The sequence below is a fragment of the Schistocerca gregaria genome, chromosome 2 (genome assembly GCF_023897955.1).
Source record: "Schistocerca gregaria isolate iqSchGreg1 chromosome 2, iqSchGreg1.2, whole genome shotgun sequence".
NCBI lineage: Eukaryota > Metazoa > Arthropoda > Insecta > Orthoptera > Acrididae > Schistocerca > Schistocerca gregaria.
Window position 1 is genome coordinate 886,648,922 of NC_064921.1, and position 23,320 is coordinate 886,672,241.

The following is a 23,320-nucleotide window of genomic DNA, read 5'->3' on the forward strand; positions in this document are numbered from 1 at the left end:
GTAGCTTTAAAATGGCTTTGAGATTGGTGATGTCATCGTAATAACAGCCTATATACAGGTATAGTTGGTTCTCGGTTAAATTGGAGGAGTACCAAACCAGCACTGACCTGGCATTGGCTGGATATAGGTCTCTATGAATGGGTGAATGGATAGCCATTCTAGGTTCCTTTAATTAATAGTGTTCATAGGGATGCCTGTGACTACAAAAAATTGTAATGATCACTGATAAGCAGGCTAAACTAAAAAATCCTACATACAATCAAATGAGCAACAGAAAAAAAGACAAACATATATTTCACTTTTAATCACATCGCTCAATGTTACAGAGATAATTGTATATATGGGCACCAAAAAAAAGAAGAAAAAGAGAACAATAAATTGTAAGAGTTTGTGTAAAACGATACTGAATGTTGAGTCAGAGCCAAAACAGCATGTTTGAAATACATTCACGTCCATATTGGTATCAAACTAGCATTGTATCTTCACATACAGACATTTTACAGAAGAATTTAAATTCGAAATACTCTGAACTTAGAAACCTCGTTTCCTATCATAATATGCAAACAAAAATGCTAGCTTGTTTCATATCTACTTTTATTCTGTGCCATTTAATCTGAAAAAGTGTTTTCAGTGTAGAAACCAGCCATGGGAATTTCTCTAGGAAACACATTCGTAGTTTATGTGTTCTCTCTCTCTCTCTCTCTCTCTCTCTCTCTCTCTTTAAAAAAAAAAATAAATAAATAAAAGAAAGAAAAGAAAAGAGAAAAAAGAAAAAAAAGAAAACAACAGCTGACTAAGAAATTTTTACCCTTGTCTAGAGTTTAGGAAGAAAGTTAATATTTCAACACAAAAATTTTTACAAGATTTAAGACAGAAATACATTTAAAAAATAGAAATAATAAAGAAACATTTCCTATCACCTATATTTTCCATTTTCTTAGAATCTGGAGCTGCAAAGCGCATCAGTTCTTTTGGCAGAATGTACGTAATATAAGAAATCCCTATAGATAATGGTATGAGTGGAGGCCACCAGCGGCATGTTAGAAAGCCCATTTAGCGACTGATACGTACATGAAAAGGTAATGTTTCTGTAACATAGCTGTGAACACACACACACACACACACACACACACACACACACACACACACACACACACACACACACAGCTACTGTCTCTTTTTAGGTACAGCTGGACCTGAATTACATGAATCTATGCTGCCAAAATGACTGAAAAGTCCCTGTCAGAGAATACTTTTTTGTACCATTCATTAACACTATAAAAATGAAAGGGGTCAAAAGTCATCTTTCAACTTTTATTTGTGCAATAACAAATTGAGGTTTTAACATTCTTCCATCAAAATTCCTTCTACTTGTGATTACAGTGTACTGCAGTTTACTGATATGTCACAGTTTCATGGGCATTTCGTGAAGTATATTTAGAAAAGCAGGAGGAGCCAGTTGACACATGGTATAACTCCTGCTGTATCCATAATTACAAAGTTACTTATAATGAATTTTGCTTCAGTCAACAATCAATGCCTGAAATGATGATACAAGCATAGACACAAATGTTTACATTCTGGACATTGTCATGTAACATTCCAGCCATATTTCAAGTGCTGCAGTTGTTATTTGACTTGTCAGGTGCAAGGTGTTCTTCTTTTCGTTTTTTCCTATAGCAGGTGTTGGGTGTTTGAATTACATCCCAACAGCGTGTTCATACAAATGAAGAGGTTTTGTATATTTTGTAGAAGCCGGGTACTGAATCAGAAAGTGACTTATCATATTCAGATGAAGATTTTCTGCCAGAGACAACTGACGATGAAAGTAGTGAGATCAGAGTAGAAGTGCCGCCATCTCAGCTGTCTGTGCAACAGTCCCAGGAGTAAACTACCCCAGCAGTGAAGATGGCCACTAGAAAGAAAATGGAATTGAACATCAGTAACTTGCCTTTGCCTGGAAGGAAGGCGGCTTTGTGCATTCTGAAGGGGAGAGGAAGAAACGTTGCAAATGCATGCCACTGAGTGAATGACTGTATTGTTATTGACTTCCAACATCTTTTCGATGAATAGTACAATGTATCATTAAAGACACACAGTATTAAATACTCATAATTAATTTTAAAAAAAAGACCACGTGGATCATGTTATTGGTAGAATTGGGGGCAATGCTTACTATCATGTACACCAGATGTGCACTGTTTGTGCTGAAGATGTTGATTTCACAAATTTATCAGATTTTTCATTTTGATAAGAAATCAATGCACACCTGCTGAAGATTTCACTACGTAGAAACTGCAGCACAGCTAGTGTATGGCATGGCTGCTTTCACAGGTAGCCCTGTCTCTGATACAATGAAATAAGTTTTTGACAGGACTGGAGTAGACTGTGCTAGGTTAGTAAATCTGGCAGGTCTTGCATCAAGGTCTTCTAGGGATATGATCCATTTGGCAAATGTACCGAGCGAGGTGGCGCAGTGGTTAGCACACTGGACTCGCATTCGGGAGGACGACGGTTCAATCCCGTCTCCGGCCATCCTGATTTAGGTTTTCCGTGATTTCCCTAAATCGTTTCTGGCAAATGCCGGGATGGTTCCTTTGAAAGGGCACGGCCGATTTCCTTCCCAATCCTTCCCTAACCTGAGCTTGCGCTCCGTCTCTAATGACCTCGTTGTCGACGGGACGTTAAACACTAACCACCACCACCACCACCACCACCACCACCACCACCACCACCAACATTTGGCAAATGTGGTTCAGAGAGGCTGGTGCCATGGTAAAGGATCCAGATGACACAGCTTGTGAAGTAGACATTGAAGCTGAGCATACCGTATTCAGCGGCATGTTCCACCACACGATGGTCAACTCTCTTGGCTACAGCTTGATTGATTGATTGAGGGAGGGACTAAATGGCAAGTTCATCAGTCCCACTACTCAGAAGTTACACACTGAAGATGGAAGTGTCTGCTAAAACTGGGCAGATCCAGGCAGAAGGGTCAAACCATAAAGTGAGGAAGCTAGAAACACACACTGTAGAAGGCACAGAAAGGTAGGCCAAAGCTGAAACTGGGGAGGGGATAAAAGAGCACCCTGTGAAAGGGGAGTGATCATGGATCCCAACTCAGAAAACATGAAGAGAGGTCCCAACCACAACCACTCTGCCCCTGCTCCTGGAGGAAAGCAAAACCTTTTAATTGCAAATAAAAACCACTTTCACAAAGGAAACTGAGGACTAGTTCAACCATTTGTGAATTGTCTGCTAATATTAAAGACAAGGAATCTGGAGAGATATACTTGTTACAAAGGGCCAAAAGAGTGGGACATTCCACCAGTATATGGGATACCATCAGTCTCGCTCCACAACCACACTGCTGTGAACACATTGCATGACCCCAGGAGTAAATGTTCTTCCTTGCCAGTAGGAGATGTAGACGCCTATCCTGCCTTATCAGTTTTTTATAACCATCAGTGTAAAAGATAGTAGCACCGTGGAACTCTTCAAGGATAGAACATAGAACACACTGGATTATCATAGGAGCAACGGAGACCTTAGGACCCTGGAAGAGTTCAGTTTTAATCCATGATCGAGGCACCATCTTAGGGGGTGCAGAAGGAAATACATAGGGCAGTTTCCAGCAAGTCAAAATGGAGATATCCCTCATTTGCAAAGGACAGGGTACATAGAGGAGCAATCCCCACTTCTGCAAGGAGACTGTCGATGGGACTAGTGAGAAAGGTACTGGCAGCCAGATGCATCCCATAATGATGAACAGGGTCAAGTAGTTTCAGAGTGTAAGGAACTGCTGAGCCGTAAACTTGACAACTATAATATAGTCTGGACAAAACCAGAGCACAGTAAAGATGGAGAAGAGTAGAATGGTCTGCACCCCAAGATGTGTGGGCCAGGAAGCGGAGAGCATTAAGCTTCTGCGTGCATGTAGTCTTCAAGTGGCGAATATGGAGCAGCTACATCAGCTTTTTATATAAAAAAAAAAGCCCCAAGACTGTGCTACAAAATCTAGGCACTGGGTGCCTAATAATGTTCTGGATCGGGTTGTACTGTGGGTCAATGGCAGAAATGCATAACCCGCATTTTGGAGGGAGAAAACTGTAAGCCATGGGAAAGGGTCCACACAGAGGCCCGTAGAATCGTACCTCGGATCTGGCATTCAGCAAATGCTACCAAGTGGTAGTGCACCAGGTGCAAAAATGTTCGACATACAATGCCAGGGTAACTAGAGGCCTAACAGGTATTACAAGCCCATTGATGGTGATGAGGAAGAGTGTGACACTTAACACCAAACCCTGTGGGATATCATTCTGCTGGATCTGAGGGGCGCTTAGTGAAGAGCCAGCTCAAACCCGGAAAGGGGCGGTGGGTTAAAATCCCATTGATAAAAATCAAAACTGTGAAAGCCTCAGTCATGGAGGGTAACTAAAATGTGACAGCGCCAAGCCATATTGTATGCCTTACACAGGACAAGGAAGACCACGAAAGGGTGTTGGCAGTTAGTAAAAGTCGTCGGGTTGCTGTCTGCAATCTGAGTAAATGGCCAGTTGTAAACAGTCCTTCCCAGAATCCACACTGATATGGGGACAAAAGGCCAAAAGATTCAAGTACTCAACATAATTGGAAGCTAACCGTCCTTTTGAGCAGTTTACAAAGTAAGTTGGTCAGGTTAATCAGTTGGTAGCTATCAAGAGACATATGGTTCTTCCAAGGCTTAAGGACAGAGACAACTACATTGTCTCACCATTGCGAGGGGAAGGCATTTGTGAGCCAAGAGAGGTTGAAGACCCTGAGTATATGTTGCCACTGGGTAATGTCCAAATGTTGGATCATCTGGTTGTGGATGGATTACAGACCTGGGTACATGTCATGTGAAGAGGTAAGAGCCTGCAAGAATTCCTTTTCAGTGAAGGGTTCATTATAGGATTCAGCTTATGGGGGTTGAGACAGAGGGGGTTTCTTCAACTCATCATTTCTTCAAGAGACATGTAGCAGGATAAGAAGAGGGTGCCGATGCTGTCGCAAGGTGTTCTGCAAGGACTGATGGATCAGTACACAGAGTACCTTGTAGGATAAACCCTGGACAGTTAATTGTTGCTGCTGTACAGCGAGAAGGCGTAGCCCAAAACGCAAGCACCAAAATCAGCTTATGGGTGGCAAGACGTATGGCTTCACATCACATCGGTAACACATAACCTTGACCTTGTCTTGGAGGGTATCTCCCTCGAAAGCCAGAATAAAGGCACTAGTATTGGTGGTTGTCTTTATGACCCTTCTGTACTTGTTGAACAAATTGAATGCCATGTCACTCCAGATTAGTCGGAATTTCCTTATCAGTTTGCAAGATGAGGTCCCTAAGAAAACACTCCGTGAACCATGTCCAGAGACTGGTGAGGGGTAATAGACACTGGGACTTCGCCAAGACGATCACAAGCACAAAGAGCTGCAGATTGGGCTGCAGGGCAGCACAAGAAACTTTTATGAACAGGGAGCCCGACCACATCTTACTGAGAGATAACACTTCACCAAACTTGTCCTCGATATTCTCCACATAAAGCAGTGGCTCTGTGGTGGTGAATGTGCTGCTCTCCATCATAGTACAGAATAGGTAATGGGCAAAGGTTTCATCCAAGATGGTGAGCTGGCCCTCCTTTTAGGGCATAGCCAGGGAAGGGAAGGTTGCAAGGTCATAGAAAGCAGCATTCAATTAACCTTCACCACTTGAAGAGACACCCATTTGAGAATGGCCATATTTTTGGAGGTTGATGCATTTCATATGCCAAGCAACCATCCTGATACCACCAATCCAATCAGGGGCTCTCCCCATGGACACCACCCAGCCACAGCAAGGGCTGTCTGGCACAGCGGCTGCTGCCGGGAGTTCTGATTTTCCAAGATGAAAAGCAACCACTCCTTGGCATATGTGGGTAGGCAACAGCTCAGGTATCAGTAATGTGATCCCTGTGTTGTCAGGAGGCTCAGCCAGGTGGGTACATAATGAGCCCCACCACACAGACTGGCTACAAGTGTTGGTGAGCAAGAGGACCGAGGGGGGTTACGGTGTGGAAGGAAGGGGAGAGAGGAATCCACACTGTAGATGCTAGGGAGTGAGTTCTTCCCCAGATGGCTCACATTAAAGACAGAAAATTTAAAAGCGGAGGTGGAACCCCAAGGGGGACAAAAAAGGATGAAAGAAAACAGGCAAGAGGAGTAAAATTGCAAGGAGTACAGGAAAGCAGGTAGATAACCAGGTCAACATAAGCCAGAGTACCATGACAGGGGAAGAAGGAAGTAGAGGGCAATGGGGAAGGAGTGAGGATGGGTAGGGAGGGGCACGGTGAAAGAAATGCAGCTTGGGAAGGAAGAACGGCAGCACTAGTTGTGCTGTGTGTGCTACGCATGGTCTCACAAAATTACAATGAGCCCCCTGTGGGTTTTGGCTACGGTTTGGTGGTGGCCATTCATTTTGTTGAACTGCTGGTGGTGGTCATACCAACATAAAGTGCCATGCAGAAACTGCAGCACAACTGGTTTGCCATGGCTGCTCTCATGGGTAGCCATGCCTCTAATACAATAGAATAAGCCTGTGACAGGGCTGGAGTACAGTGTGCTGAATGGGTAAATCAAGCAGGTCTTGCATCTAGGTCTTCCCAGCAATGGATTGGCAGTGAAATTGACTTAGGGATGAACAAGGATGTTGTGTAGCTTGGATTGGTAGCAGAGTACTACTTTGGGAGTAGAAAGGCTTGTGGTAGAATGTCTATCATTTCTGGACATGATGATTGGTACACTAATATCAGCAGTTGCTGATCCACATGGCAATAGTTTCTTGTGACCCATACCCAGTCTACTTTTTGCTACTTATCTTCCAAGATATCACCTTGATTTTATGCACCCTAATCTTTAAAAACTTGGAAATCTAGGTTAAGTTAGGTTAGGTTAGGTTAGGTTATATATTAAAAAACAAAGATTCCAAGACTTATCAAGCGGGAAAGTGCCGGCAGACAGGCACAATAAAATAACACACAAGCACACACACAAAATTACGAGCTTTCGCAACCGGCAGTTGCTTCGTCAGGAAAGAGGGAAGGAGAAGGAAAGATGAAAGGATGTGGGTTTTAAGGGAGAGGGTAAGGAGACATTCCAATCCCGGGAGCGGAAAGACTTCCCTTAGGGGGAAAAAAAAGGACAGGTATACACTCGCACACACACACACACACACACACACACACACACACACACACACACACATATATCCATCCGCACATACACAGACACACACACATATACAAATGTCTGCTTGTGTCTGTGTATGTGCGGATGGATATGTGTGTGTGTGCGAGTGTACACCTGTCCTCTTTTCCTTCCTTTTTTCCCCCTAAGGTAAGTCTTTCCGCTCCAGGGATTGGAATGACTCCTTACCCTCTCCCTTAAAACCCACATCCTTTCGTCATTCCCTCTCCTTAATATATATATATATATATATATATATATATATATATATATATATATATATATATATATATATATACAACAAATAAAACACGCAAACACACACACAGAATTTCTAGCTTTCGCAACCGACGGTTGCTTCTTCTTCGTCTTTCCCTCTCCTTCCCTCTTTCCTGAAGAAGCAACCGTCGGTTGCGAAAGCTAGAAGTTCTGTTTGTGTGTTTGAGTGTCGCTTTCCCGCTTGGTAAGTCCTGGAATCTTTGTTTTTAATATATTTTTCCCAAATATATCTAAAAACAAAGATGATGTGACTTACCAAACAAAAGCACTGGCAGGTTCATAGATACATACACAAACATACACACAAAATTCAAGCTTTCACAACCAACGGTTGCTTCATCAGGAAAGAGGGAAAGATGAAAGGATGTGGGTTTTAAGGGAGAGGGTAAGGAGTCATTCCAATCCCGGGAGCGGAAAGACTTACCTTAGGGGGGGAAAAGGACAGGTATACACTTGCGCACACACACACATATCCATCTGCACATACACAGACACAAGCAGACATTTGTAAAGGCAAAGAGTTTGGGCAGAGATGTCAGTCGAGGCGGAAGTACAGAGGCAAAGATGTTGTGGAAAGACAGGTGAGATATGAGCGGCAGCAACTTGAAATTAGTGGAGGTTGAGGCCTGGCGGATAATGAGAAGAGAGGATATACTGAAGGGCAAGTTTCCATCTCTGGAGTTCTGACAGGTTGGGTTTAGTGGGAAGTATCCAGATAACCCAGACGGTGTAACACTGTGCCAAGATGTGCTGGCCGTGCACCAAGGCATGTTTAGCCACAGGGTGATCCTCATTACCAACAAACACTGTCCGCCTGTGTCCATTCATGCGAATGGACAGTTTGTTGCTGGTCATTCCCACATAGAAAGCTTCACAGTGTAGGCAGGTCAGTTGGTAAATCACATGGGTGCTTTCACACGTGGCTCTGCCTTTGATTGTGTACATTTTTTCTTCATGGCGAAGTGATATTTCCAGCAGAGAGTACGAGTGTAGGACAGTAAATCATTGACAAGTGTATATATATGACACACACACTAACATACATAGGGGAGTATCTCTAGCAATCATGTCTCTTCATTCCTTTTATTTTATTCCAAAATTGTTATTGTCATTTACGAAGTTGATAAATAAGAACAGCGTTAATCTAGTGAAGACTCTTTGCATAACTAAATATAATGTGGCTGTATGGGACACAGTGAAATTTAAACTCTGCTAAATTTATGGATACACATTGGAGTAATTATTCTGTTGTTTATCTCTGTGTGTCATTTCCAAATAACAAAGTTGTAAGTGTATTCTTGGTAGTTTCATTTGTGTGGTGCAAAATCAATAATTATTTTTACTAGAAACCTTAACTGGCAACCCCAGTGTGATAGTGACAACACAAGAATCACTCCAATCATTATTTCAATTTTACTGTGGCAGTTTAAATATGTTATTTAATGACAAACTCATCATCAAGTGACACCAGAATGGAAATATCATGTGTGGTAGTAAAAATACCACCTTTCTGGCAAAAAAAAGGAAAATGTGGTTTTTGCAGTTGGAGTCCCACTATATTACTGAAAATATTAGCAATGAGATGACAAAATATCACTTCATTTTGGGACTCTGTGATAGCAAAGTTGGTGAGCTGATTTCAAATTTCATGAGTAAACCATTATCAGCTTCCACTTACACACACTTGAAACACGTCTTACAGAAGATTTTGAAGAATCAAGTCATGCAAAGTTAAAAAACTGTTAATCGAAGTAGAACTAGGAGACAAAAAACCATCTACTTTGCTCCAAGAGATACGTGCTCTTGCCAGAATGCAAGTGACTGATGATTTTTTTAAGAACTATATTTCTTCAACAGCTACCAACTAATGCACCACCTTCACTAGTCAAGATGTAAATCTCAAAGCAATGGCTTCCGTGGCCAACTAAATCTTAGAGATTATGACGCACAGTCAATTCGTGTATATGTATGGAAACTGTTTCGCCTCCATCTCGTGATGAGACTTTCCCACCTAGAAAGACTGCTGTTGGAACTAATAACACAGACTCACAAACTACGAACTGGGACATGATCAATAAGCAGATTTGAATTGCCGTGGCATACACAGAAACATTCTGTGGGCTTGTATCATTATGAATTCAGATAGAAAGTGGAAAAATACACACCATTATGTTCATTTATTTCTCAACACTCCACAAATGTTCAGATGGAAAACTAGTATGCTACTCTTGTCACAGCACAGAGTGAGAAGGCTAAGTCATCTCACAGCCTATTCACAACGGATTGCTATACATCTTCAATGTTCCAGTATTGCCAGCAACAGTATTAGATCGCAAAAACTAGAAACGTTATACTTTTACCTCAGTTTATTGCCTCATTTCTTTTTCAAGTGAAAGATTTTGCACCAATTCTTAACTGCTAACTTCCAACCTTGTTCATATCAGTGGTCACTTGGGGTTGTTACGGCCATTTTTAGATCAGCCAACACTCTTTATCAGCTTACCACTTAGGTGATCTGACCTACTGCCAATATTCAAACACCTTGCTTACAATCACTCGGCACTATGAGCACTTTATGCTTGTACGTATTCCACAGAGTTTTGCCCTAACACACCATTTATTCTTTTAAATTTATCAGGCCCTCAACTACATCATCAATAACAAAACTTAACACAAAATTCATTACTGCATAGATAATAGGAAAGAAAATATTCCATGAAAGAGAGTAGAACAGAGAAAAGAAGAATTCTTCTATGCAGTTGAAGCCCGCACAATTGTCCAACTGTAAAGTTTCCCATAGCCAAAGAAACCCTTTACGCTTTTTCATTAAGGTACCTCTTCATCGATGGGAATACTTTCTCTTTAACTCTACACCAACTGTTTCCTATTCATTCACCAGAGGATGACTTATGATTACTTTAGTGAATTTTCTTTCATTTCTAAGCCCATACAAACTAATCCTTCTAATCTTGTTCTCACTGTTCAATTCTTCAGTACAGTGCAACTCTTGAGGTACCCGAACATTTTTCCTTTCATCTTACGAAAGGCACTATTATATGTGTTGCTCATACTGCAGCTTCAGCTGAGATATTTCACAATCTGGTTTACAACAATAATGATTTAATAAATGTACATTTATGATCATTTTTGCACTAAGCTACCGAGTAATTAAAACTGATGTTCCATCAAGACATTATGAGATTGCAAAGGCAGCATCACTTCTTGCCTGATAGCTTTAGACAGTTTCCCTGTTGCTCCAAAAATGTTTACAGTTGACACAGTGAAAACTACCATTTCTGTTTTGTTTGGCAATTCTTCAAAATATTCTAGTGAAACAGCAAAAATTTCCAAACCACTGTCGATTAATAATTGGGAATCTACACCACCTACTCTTGCAACTACACTGAAGAGCGAAAGAAACTGATACACCTGTCTAATATTATGTAGGTTCCGCGCAAGCAGGCAGATGTGCTGCAACATGATGTGGCATGGACTCGACTAATGTCTGAAGTAGTGCTGGAGGGAACTGATACCATGAATCCTGCAGGGCAGCCCATAAATCCGTAAGAATACAAGGCCATGGAGATCTCTTTTGAACAGCACATTGCAAGGCATCCCAGGTACGCTCAATAATGTTCATGTCTGAGGAGGTTTGGCCAGCGGAAGTATTTGAACTCAGAAGAGTGTTCCTGGAGCCACTCTGTTGTAATTCTGGACGTGTGGGGTGTCACATTGTTCAACGGAAGTGACCAAGTCCGTGGAATGCACAATGCGCATGAATGGGTGCAGGTGATCAGACAGGAGGCTTACATTCATGTCACCTGTCAGAGTCATATCTAGACGTATCAGGGGTCCCATATCACTCCAACTGTACACGCCCCACGCCATTACAGAACCTCCACTACATGAACAGTCCCCTGCTGACACGCAGGGTCCATGGATTCACAAGGTTGTCTCCATACCCGTACTCGTCCAACCACTCAATACAGTTTGAAATGAGACTTGTCTGACCAGGCAACGTGTTTCTGTCATCAGCAATTCAATGTCAATGTTGATGGGACCAGGTGAGGTGTAAAGCGTGCTGATATATGTTGATGGCACATCACTGAAATCTGTAGCAATTTGTGGAAGGGTTACACTTCTGTCATGTTCAATGATTCTCTTCAGTCATTTTTGGTCCCATTCTTGCAGGATCCCTTTCCTGCCACAGCAATGTCAGAGATTTGATGTTTTATTGTATTCCTGATATTCGTGGTACACTCATGAAAAGGCCATATGGGAAAATCCCCACTTCGTCACTGCCTCGGAGACGTTATGTTCATTGCTCGTGCATGGACTATAACAGCACATTCAAACTCACTTAAGTGTTGATAATCTGTGATTGTAGCAGCAGTAACCGATCTATAAACTGTGCCAGACACTTGTTGTCTTATTTAGGGATTGCTGACTGCAGTGCCGTCTTCCGGCGATTTAAGTATCTATATATTTAAATAAACATGCCCGTACTAGTTTCTTTGGTGCTTCAGTGTATAATAGGACTGATGTTACTATTACTGAGTACTAGAGCGTCTTCATGCAATAAATCTTACTGCTTTGTGATCCAAATCTGGCTTGACTGGAGAATTTTCTGTTTGTACTCTCTTCAAGGACAAACAACAGAACCCTTTAAGCATCGTACCATGAAGCAACATGTCACATACATGCTGCACTTTGCAACATTCTTCCTGTGCCTCTGGAAGGAATGTAGCATTATTATCTAACATGATGAGTGATTGCTATTCAAATTTCTCATCTAATACAAATCTGTAAATCTGTCACTTGCCTCCACAGACACTTCTGCACTTTTTAACTGTTCCACTTTATCAACTACCAAGTCCTCTACTTTAGAAACAAGTGTTTTTTCATAGACCAAATACAAATACAAATGTTTTATTTGACCTTCGAGCATATGTACTTGCAATTGCAAGCAAATGCAAGTTAACACAAAAATAATAACAACAACATTAATATAAAGTTGGTCAAATGTCATTAACTATAATAAAATAATCCAAGATAGATATACTAAATATTTAAATAAATGTCAATAACAACAAAAAGTTTCCTAACAGAGCAATTACAAGATAAATTAACTGCATAGTTAAGTGAATGACAAAGATAGTAAGTAATCAAACAGATAATAAACAGTAAGAATGTGAAACAGTTCTAAAACAGTTTCAGAATGTGGCACATGTAAAGTTTGTAGTTAATTTATTGTTCATTCTCATAAGAAATTTGGGTCATTTGGCACACACTCAAGAAACTCTTAAGGAGAGTAAATTACTTTACCTTTCATCCATTTCAAAAGACTACTTTTAAACTCATTTACTGGAACTCTGTAGGCATTTTCAGGTAATTTATCGAAATAGACAGGACCAGGTTATTTTTAAGTGTTACAAGTCTGCAAGCATAGCAATGGCACATTAACTGTATGTCCACTTCTTGTGATATGCTCATGAACTGTCTGCCTTGGGTCAAATTTAGTTAGATTCTCCTTAAAAAAGACAAGGCAGTTGTAAATATACACCGTCATTATGTTTAGCTTCTAAAATAATTTCGGCATGATCCATATGGGCTAAGTCCTGAAATGCACCATAAAGCTTTCTTATATCATGATCACTAATTTTGAGCCTACAGAATTGCCCCATAATAGTATCCCATAACTCATGTGGGAATGGAAGAATGAAGAATGTGCATATTTTAGAAGTTCTGTAGTGACACTGCTCTTCAGCTTGTACAGCAGATAGATGGCACGTTCTAGTCTATCACATAATTTGTCTGTGTTGGTGTCTCAGCTGTGCTTTTGATCTATGTGAAATCCTAATCATTTGACTGTTTCGTTATCACGACTTGGAGGATTCAGACTGAACACAATGCCTTCAGTTTTATTATCATACTTCTGCAGTAGATTTGCACAAAACCAAGTAGTACCAAAGCTTCCATACTTTTCCAACTAAATGTTCTTTCATTTCCTTTTTTACTTCTGCATTGTGTTCTTGTTCACAGAATAACCTTGCATTATCTAAAGTGTCATCCACTTAGCTCTCATCAAAAATGCTAGGATATCTTGAACTGCTATCAAGGAGTTCACCAGTTGCCGCACACAAGGCATTCGCTGTGTATTCCTCCTGTCCCTGCTTGTCAAGTGCAACCATGGCATCATCCAGGCATGGTTCATTCGAACAACTCATCCACTGTGCTACCTGGACTGCAGGTGGATTGCTTGTATCCATGCACCCCGATCATACCCTACCAAGGGCAAACATGATGTCACCATTCCACACTTCTTTAGCTCTCTAACTGGTGAGTTCTTCATAAATATTTAATATAAATGTTGGGACCTCAGACTTCTTTGTTGTCTCAAGCTGATCCTGTACTGAGTCAATGTTTAGCTTAACAGCGTTTGGGGAATTTGCTTATTGCCATATACCCCCTCCTCACAATGACTACCATCACATTACACATTTTGTGAGTTTGGCTGCCAACCTTGGCCATGCATCATTCACAAGGGCCTACCACCATATTCTCTCAGAGGTGTGTTCTTGTTTCTGCCATCATGTTCATGAAAACGTTCCAACCTTTTCTTAGAAGTTGACATAATTTTCGTAATTGTGTAATGGTGCTGCAGTCAACTCTCTATGAATGTAGAACTGTAACGTCTGCTCAAACCAACAGCAAGCAACTCGATAGCCATTTATGCATCAGTATACTTAATTTTGGCCATATTGTCCTGAAGTTTTACAAGACACTCAGAAGTAGAAATAAAAGTTGAGAATTTAGATTTTAATGTGGTGGATATCATGTGATTCAAGTAACCAGCGTCAGCATGCGTGAATGGTGTGGGTGATCACAGAGTGTGACCGTGAAGTTGCACCACACCTCCAGCCTACTACTTCTTGTCATAGAAGCCAGCTGGCTTGTCCACTCAGCAGACATATCACATGTCATCATCTCACTGTCTCCACAGTCTCAGGGACTGCTGCCTGCTTTGATCACATTTGCTTATCCTGTCTCAGTGACGGGTTCACAGACTGTTGTAACTCTCAATTTCTGGCTTTAAATGGATAGCTACCATCCAAATGCACCCACCTAATGTTTCTATTTAAATATTCCTTCTGCTTAGAAAAATCTCTACAGTAACTTGTTACCTGTGGTGCTTCTACAGCAGCATTTAATATCATTTCCTATAAACACAATGCACCACTTTTCTAACATGAGTCCTCTATAGGCACTAACCCTCCATTGAGCCCAATTCTGAGACTCGTGAGTTCGAGTGCAATGAGCCTGACAGGAATAGACTTTGAAATTGCCATTATCTCAGATTGACAAATTTAGTGCCTTAAACATAATTAGTGACATTCATGGGAATGTTTGGAAACAGAACATACAAAACTGAAAGTCAAAAAACTTTTTACTGGCCACAAAACTAACAAAATAGAAAGGATTGAAATTTTGAAACCACCAGCTAACAGTTGCAGTTTTCAGTAAATAAAAAAATTTATGAAACAGTAAATTTTCTAGGCAGATCACAGTTTTTACATTCATAGAGGGCATTCTTCTGTGAACCATTTCTGTAATGCAGATGGTGCATCTACGTCTTTTCAGATGTGGGAGAGATGGTGATTTCTTTCTATCTTCAGTAGGGATAAATATTTTCTATAGCTGCCAACTATTACGGTTTGTCTGTAATTATTACAGATTTATCACCATCATTAAAGAGTTATGGAGAGAGATTAAAAAATTGCGAAAATGGACATTATCGATTCCATGTTTTTTAAAAAATCTGAAAAATACTGTTAGCTTTTCGCCAGATGTATGCTAATATTTTTTTTTTTGTATATTGTAATGATTCCTTTACAGTGCATCAGCCATCTAGCGGTGGAACTAAGAACATTGCTAGACATGCCATCAGCGTGCGAAACTTGTAACCACCTGTGAATCTGTGCATGCGTACTAGGTGGCGATAATACATGCGTACATTCAGAACATAATTCCATGACATTTACATAAGAGAACAAAAATTACATAATAAATAATAACAAAAAACAATTACGGTACTTAATAAATAGGAACCCTGTGCTCTCTGAATTTTTTTATTCAAATGAGTGACTCTACAAAAAAATCGGATAATCCCCTTTGAGTTTCATGTGATATTTCCAGTGATCAGCATATTTCTGTTTAGTGTGCATGCATGGTGTATAGACTGCTGATATTTTCTGTAGCTGTTATGTTGTGTTAGTGGTAATAGTCGTTCATTTAGAATTCGAAAACACTGTGTTACCTGCTAAGGAAAGTTTTAGTTGTTTGTTAAAAATGCAAGGAATTAGATTTTTTTCCCCCATCAACTGTTAGCAGTGTCTGTAAAGAAAAGCCTGACACAAATGGCAATGCAAAATTAAACAGTCCAAAAGATATTCCAAGTGAAGGTGAGAAAAATACTGTACCAAATTCAGATAGTAATGTTGTGGAATACCAAAGTGTTAGTACAGTGAATCTCAGATTGCAGAGATACAGTTGTGGAAGAATTAAAATAACTGCAGTTTTAAGTTTTTATTATATGGAACACAGATCAATGTAATAAAATAGTTTAAAAAAAAAAAAAAAACCTTTGCTCGTACAACTGATGGTAGTACAGATGTTATAAATGTGAAATTAGATCCAATTGTAATTGCTTATCTTGACGTACTGAGAGATGAAGAAGCTTGCACAGAATAGAGTAGCATGGAGAGCTGCATCAAACCAGTGTCAGGACTGAAGACCACAACAACAACCTTGATGTGAAACAGGGAAAGATGCGCACCACCATATTATCCTTGCTGGAATCAAGTTCAAATACTGGCAAAGGAATTTTTAATCTCTTGAGTGGTGATCTGCTAAGAAAAGGAATTCCCTGGAAAAACTGCATTTCATTTGCACGTTATGATGCAAATATGATGGTAGGATATATAAAAGGAGTTTCTGCCTTTGTGGGGAAAGTTCAACCACACAGAAGAATTCAGTCTTGTTCCTAACACCTGCTTAATTTAGGTGCACAAAAATGTGCGAAAAGCCTACAATATTTTGATGCTGAAGTATTTGTAATAGATATTTTCTACTTTCTCTAAAAGAGGTCAAATAGACAGTCTACTTTTAAACTTTGTCAAAATATATATGACACAAAAACCTGTAAAATACTGAAGAATGTTTGTACAAGATGGCTATCTGTGCACCAGTTAATAGCAAGTATAATTGAACAGTGGGGAACATCTTGTAAAATTTTTCAGTGAGAAAGCTTCAAAAAATGTAAAAGCTCTCACTTATGTAGAGTGCACCCTATTCTAAATGATCTGGTAACTAAGCTATATCTTCTTTTCTTGCATAATACCCTTTCATTATTTACCTAAGCAAATGTATTCCTTCAGAAAGCAGAGCCAGTAATTCACGGACTTCATAGCATCTTAATAACTTATTTACACATTTGATTGTGAGATTTATCATTCTGCAGTACCTGCTTCTGGTAGTCTGCTGGAATTGAAATTTCAAAAAGATAAATATCACAAATGGGATGAAGATATTACCACTGGTGTAGCACTCGAAGCTACATTTGTCATATCAAGCTTGAAAAATCTATAGTCACAAAATTTTATGAAGATATCAGATGATTTTTATCAATTCATGTAGTTACAGCAAAGAAAAATTTCCACTACATAATGACCTCTTAAAAAACTTACAAGTTATAGATATTTGGTTCTAGGGAAAAAATCTTTATTGTCAGTTGTACAACTGCATGAGCTACTTCCTTATGTTCTGAGTGATTGCAAAAAGAGAAAAAAAAGGGGGAAAACGCCACAGAATTGGAAAAATGAAATGAAATGATTGTGTGGCATTGAAGGCTGGGAAGCCCCATCTGGGGAAGTTCGGCTGCTGAGTTGCAAGTCATATTTCAGATGATGCGACACTGGGCAACTTGCATGTCAGTGATGATGAGAGTATGATGAGGACAGCACAGCACCCAGTCAACGAGCGGAGAAAATCCCCACTCCAGCCGGGAATCAATCCCGGGTCTACTGCATGGTAGGCACATATGTTACCACTCAGCTAAGCAGTCAGACACAGATTTCAAATTTTAAAGATAACATCTTGATGACTTTGGAATGGAGGAAGAAGAGAGAGCTGATACTGCTTGGTACAAAATGCCTGCTTTGTGTGATGCATCAGGCACCAAGTTTAACTTACACCACTGCTTGTTCCTCACAGTAATGCTGTCTGTGAGAGAGCTTTTAGTATTGATAGAAAAAAAACACTACTGAATTTCCATCTAGTATGAGTACTGGCTGTTTGAGTGCTTTGGTCATCAGTGAAATGAACCATTTGTCTTCAGGAAGAGCATGTTACCAAAATAAGTTTTGAAAGGGTCAGATTCAGGATGCAAGAAGTGCAACAAGATTCTCTCTCAAGAGAAAATTATTGTCAATCACCAGTGCGAGGATGACACGCTGGTTGGATGATCCTGATGGGCCACTTGTGGCCAGATGATGGAGTGCTTAGTGGTTCATCAGTGCAAATTCTGTAGTATACAAGTAGAGGTAGGTCCAGGAAGAAGAGGCAGTGAATGAGAAAAAACTGTAAATATTTTTGTATAAAATACTGAAGATAGGCCTCTGATTTCATGGTGTAAGTGGATTTTGTTTACATGTTTTACTTTCCTTTTAATTAATAATTTGACAGATATACATGTATTTATTTTACGCTATTCGTAAATTACAGAGGTGTTTCTAAAGCGCCTTTATGTTTATAAACTGATTTTTAGCTTTTTCTACTTAATGTGGTTTTTTTCATTTAAAGTTATTTTAATTACTAGAAAATATTCTTTATTTGGGATCAGAAAGCGTCTGGAATACAGTGTTTAAAAGCCCAAAAACACAATTTAATTTTTAAAATTTTCTCATTAAATCGCTCCAGCCAAATGTGGGATGGCTCTGTTGAAAGGGCACGGCCGATTGCGTTCCCCGTCCTTGATGCAATCCAAGTTATGGCTCCATCTCTAAATGACCTCTATGTGAATGGGACATTACACTCTAAGCCCCTCCAAAATTTTCTGTGGGAGAGCCTGTGAACCTGCTTGCATATTTGCCATGTATTACTGATGCCCACTTCTCAAGGTTGGCATCTATGATTTTCAGCCAGCTTTACAGTCTGGAGGAGAGTCCAGTCTTATCTGTATTTTTTTCTGTGTAGCTCTCAAAGGACAATGATTTTAGGTATACTCTTCTACACAGGTTTTTCAGTTGATTTCCAAGCTAGCTAATCTGGTAGTTAATACCACCTACTTTCAGATTTATGAATAAAATTATCATTGGCCAGTACTCTGTTTTTTGGCTCAGACTGTAAGTAGTACACATTTGATCTGCAGTATCAATGACATCTTTTGTCGAGTTGTAAAAAATTTCTATCTATGGTTTATTTTTCTCTGCAGATTCCGGATCAATGGCATTGTCATTATGAACCAAAGATACAAGAATTACATTTTTGTTGTGGCGTGGTATGTAGGAAACCAATATCTTCCCATCATTAAAGCCAAACCTATGCTGTATAGTTTCTTACCTTTTACATCAACAAAATACAGTGGCAATTACCTTTTATTTTTTCTGACAGTTCCAACAAATGATAGCTTCTTCTTCGCCTTCTTCTTCTTTTTCAAATAATCGATGAGGTCAGAGTGAGAAAGCCAGTTATCAGCAGTGATATAGTGACCAGAAAAAGGCTTATCAGTTTTCTTGGTGAGATCACTTGGCTTCTTGCTGACGCAGACAGGACCCACTAGCTGTATTCCAAAGTAAATCTCCACGTTGACTATGTATGTCATCTTAGTGTCAACAAGAGCATAAGGTTTTATTCCATATTTATCTGGTTTTGAGTGTACTTACTGTCAAAAAAAAGACATCTACCACTGAAAACTGGAATGTTGTCCCTGATGCAATTGTTCTTTTGACAATTTTCCGTGAATCTTTTGAAACCTTAACGAATTGGAGCAAGTCAGTCTAATTCTTTCTGTTGGGTTCTGGTATTTCGGTCATCAAAATGAAGGCGACGTATAAGGCTCCACAGAGGCTGAATTTTTTTATGCTCTCACCTTCAGGCCATAAAAATCCTCCAGACTGTGATGATCCTATCTGTATACTCCTGCTAGGCACAACAGTCCAATAAAATCATGTGGTTCAATTACATCTGTGGAACTAGTGACACTCTCTCTGGAGGAACAATCCTTGCTGGTGTCCTAGCATTGGTTACTGTACCTGACAGTTGTGCCAAAAATGTCATCAGTGAATAAATTACTCCAACATTAAATTACAGTTTTAATATTCTTAGCATTTCCTATTTCTCCAGGAAAGTGAGCGACAGTGTTGTGCGATCCCATGCAATATCTTTTCCCAGATGGCATTTTGGCCTATGTGGTCTTATTATCTCTTCTCAAAAAGTTTCTTGTTTTGTTGTCCCATTCTTCTTCATCTTCATGTGTCTCTTTGCCTTCTTATCCCACTACAGAAGTGTCTTCATGGGCTTTCACCTCGTCTTGAGAACCAGTGTCACTATCCTCCCCAAATTCTTCAGACAGTGTGGGGTCTTCCACATCATTGCACATCAGAAAATCCTGTATTTCTGGAATATGACGTGGGTTAGACAAATCAAAGTAATTCTGAGCAGTATCTGTGGAGAATCTGTAGTATAAAAAAGATAGTGCCAGAATAATTACTACAATTTACCTGAAAGACGAGATTTAAAATATAATATATTTTCACAGATTCTTCGCAAAATTCACATTAATCATCCACTAAAAGAGAAAAATACCAACTTTGATGAAAAAGAACAAAAATATGAATGTCTGCGAGTATGACATCACTAGACTCAGTGAAAATGAGAGGCCATGAACGTCACACCTGCTCTCTACGAATGTCACACAAAATCTCAAGCCGATTGCACCCATCAGAAGGTAAATAATTAGAGGATCAATTTAGAACAGATAGGAGAAAGATGACAACACAATCCTGTAACATCTTTAAGGATGAACTGTCTGCAGCCATTAACAGAGGAATAAAAGGACTGTGAAATAAATAACACATGAATCTGTTAAAACCAACATGTATTGTTGAGACCCTATGTTCTATTATTAGTTTGGGGTACATCAGTGCCAAGTACCAGAATTCACTTAGCCTGCACTGTAACCGCTAATTCCTAGTAATGTTATTCTCGAACAGATATGACTATCTAGCAACCCCATGACAATACACAATGATACTGCTGTTATTTAGGACATTATAAATGAAATACCAAGATAGTTCTGAAGCTAACACCAACAGTTGAGACCAGAAGGTCGTTTGCGATTATTTAAGCCAACACTGAGAAAGAACACAGCAAGATAAGAAGCACAGTTCTACTTACCACCATCACTGTGAGGTATGATGTAAGCATTGTTCATCTGAGCTGTTGTTGTTGTGATCTTCAGTCCTGAGACTGGTTTGATGCAGCTCTCCATGGTACTCTATCCTGTGCAAGCTTCTTCATCTCCCAGTACCTACTGCAGCCTACATCCTTCTGAATCTGCTTAGTGTATTCATCTCTTGGTCTCCCTCTACGATTTTTACCCTCCACACTGCCCTCCAATACTAAATTGGTGATCCCTTGATGTCTCACAACATGTCCTACCAACCGATCCCTTCTTCTAGTCAATTTGTGCCACAAGCTCCTCTTCTCCCCAATTCTAATCAATACTTCCTCATTAGTTATGTGATCTACCCATCTAATCTTCAGCATTCTTCTGTAGCACCACATTTCGAAAGCTTCTATTTTCTTCTTGTTCAAACAATTTATCATCCGTGTTTCACTTCTATACATGGCTACACTCCATACAAATACTTTCAGAAATGACTTCCTGTCATTTAAATCTATACTCGATGTTAACAAATTTTTCTTCTTCAGAAATGCTTTCCTTGCCATTGCCAGTCTACATTTTATATCCTCTCTACTTTGACCATCATCAGTTATTTTGTTCCCCAAATAGCAAAACTCCTTTACTACTTTAAGTGTCTCATTTCCTAATCTAATTCCCTCAGCATCACCCAACTTAATTCCACTACATTCCATTATCCTCGTTTTGCTTTTGTTGATGTTCTTCTTATACCCTCCTTCCAAGACACTGTCTATTCCGTTCAACTGCTCTTCCAAGTCCTTTGCTGTCTCTGACAGAATTACAATGTCATCGGCGAACCTCAAAGTTTTTATTTCTTCTCCATGGATTTTAATACCTGCTCCAAACTTTTCTTTTGTTTCCTTTATGGCTTGCTCAACATACAGATTGAATAACATCGGGGAGAGGCTACAACCCTGTCTCACTCCCTTCCCAACCAGTGCTTCCCTTTCATGCCCCTCGACTCTTATGACTGCCATCTGATTTCTGTACAAATTGTAAATAGCCTTTCGCTTCCTGTATTTTACCCCTGCTACCTTCAGAATTTGAAAGAGAGTATTCCAATCAACATTGTCAAAAGCTTTCTCTAAGTCTACAAATGCTAGAAATGTAGGTTTGCCTTTTCTCAATCTTTCTTCTAAGATAAGTCATAGGGTCAGTATTGCCTCACGTGTTCCCACATTTCTACGGAAGCCAAACAGATCTTCCCCGAGGTCAGCTTCTACCACTTTTTCCATTCGTCTGTAAAGAATTCGCATTAGTATTTTGTAGCTGTGACTTATTAAACTGATAGTTCGGTAATTTTCACATCTGTCAACACCTTCTTTCTTTGGGATTGGAATTATTATATTCTTCTTGAGCTCACCAGATGGTAAGAGTTTTGTTAGGACTGGCTCTCCCAAGGCTGTCAGTAGTTCCAATGGAATGTTGTCTACTCCCGGGGCCTTGTTTCGACTCAGGTCTTTCAGTGCTGTGTCAAACTCTTTACGCAGTATCGTATCTCCCATTTCATCTTCATCTACATCCTCTTCCATTTCCATAATATTATCCTCAAGCACATCGCCCTTGTATATACCCTCTTTATACTCCTTCCACCTTTCTGCTTTCCCTTCTTTGCTTAGAACTGGGTTTCCATCTGAGCTCTTGATATTCATACAAGTGGTTCTCTTTTCTCCAAAGGTCTCTTTAATTTTCCTGTAGGCAGTATCTATCTTACCCCTAGTGAGATAAGTCTCTACATCCTTACATTTGTCCTCTAGCCGTCCCTGCTTAGCCATTTTGCACTTCCTGTCAATCTCATTTTTGAAACGTTTGTATCCTTTTTTGCCTGCTTCATTTACTGCATTTTTATATTTTCTCCTTTCATCAATTAAATTCAATATTTCTTCTGTTACCCAAGGATTTCTACTAGCCCTCGTCTTTGTACCTATTTGATCCTCTGCTGCCTTCACTATTTCATCCCTCAAAGCTACCCATTCTTCTTCTACTGTATTTCTTTCCCCCATTCCTGTCAATTGTTCCCTTATGCTTTCCCTGAAACTCTGTACAACCTCTGGTTCTTTCAGTTTATCCAGGTCCCATCTCCGTAAATTCCAGTTTCTTCAGTTTTAATCTATAGTTCATAACCAATAGATTGTGGTCAGAGACCACATCTGCCCCTGGAAATGTCTTACAATTTAAAACCTGGTTCCTGAACCTCTGTCTTACCATTATATAATCTATCTGATACCTTTCAGTATCTCCAGGGTTCTTTCATGTGTACAACCTTCTTTCATGATTCTTAAACCAAGTGTTAGCTATGATTAAGTTATGCTCTGC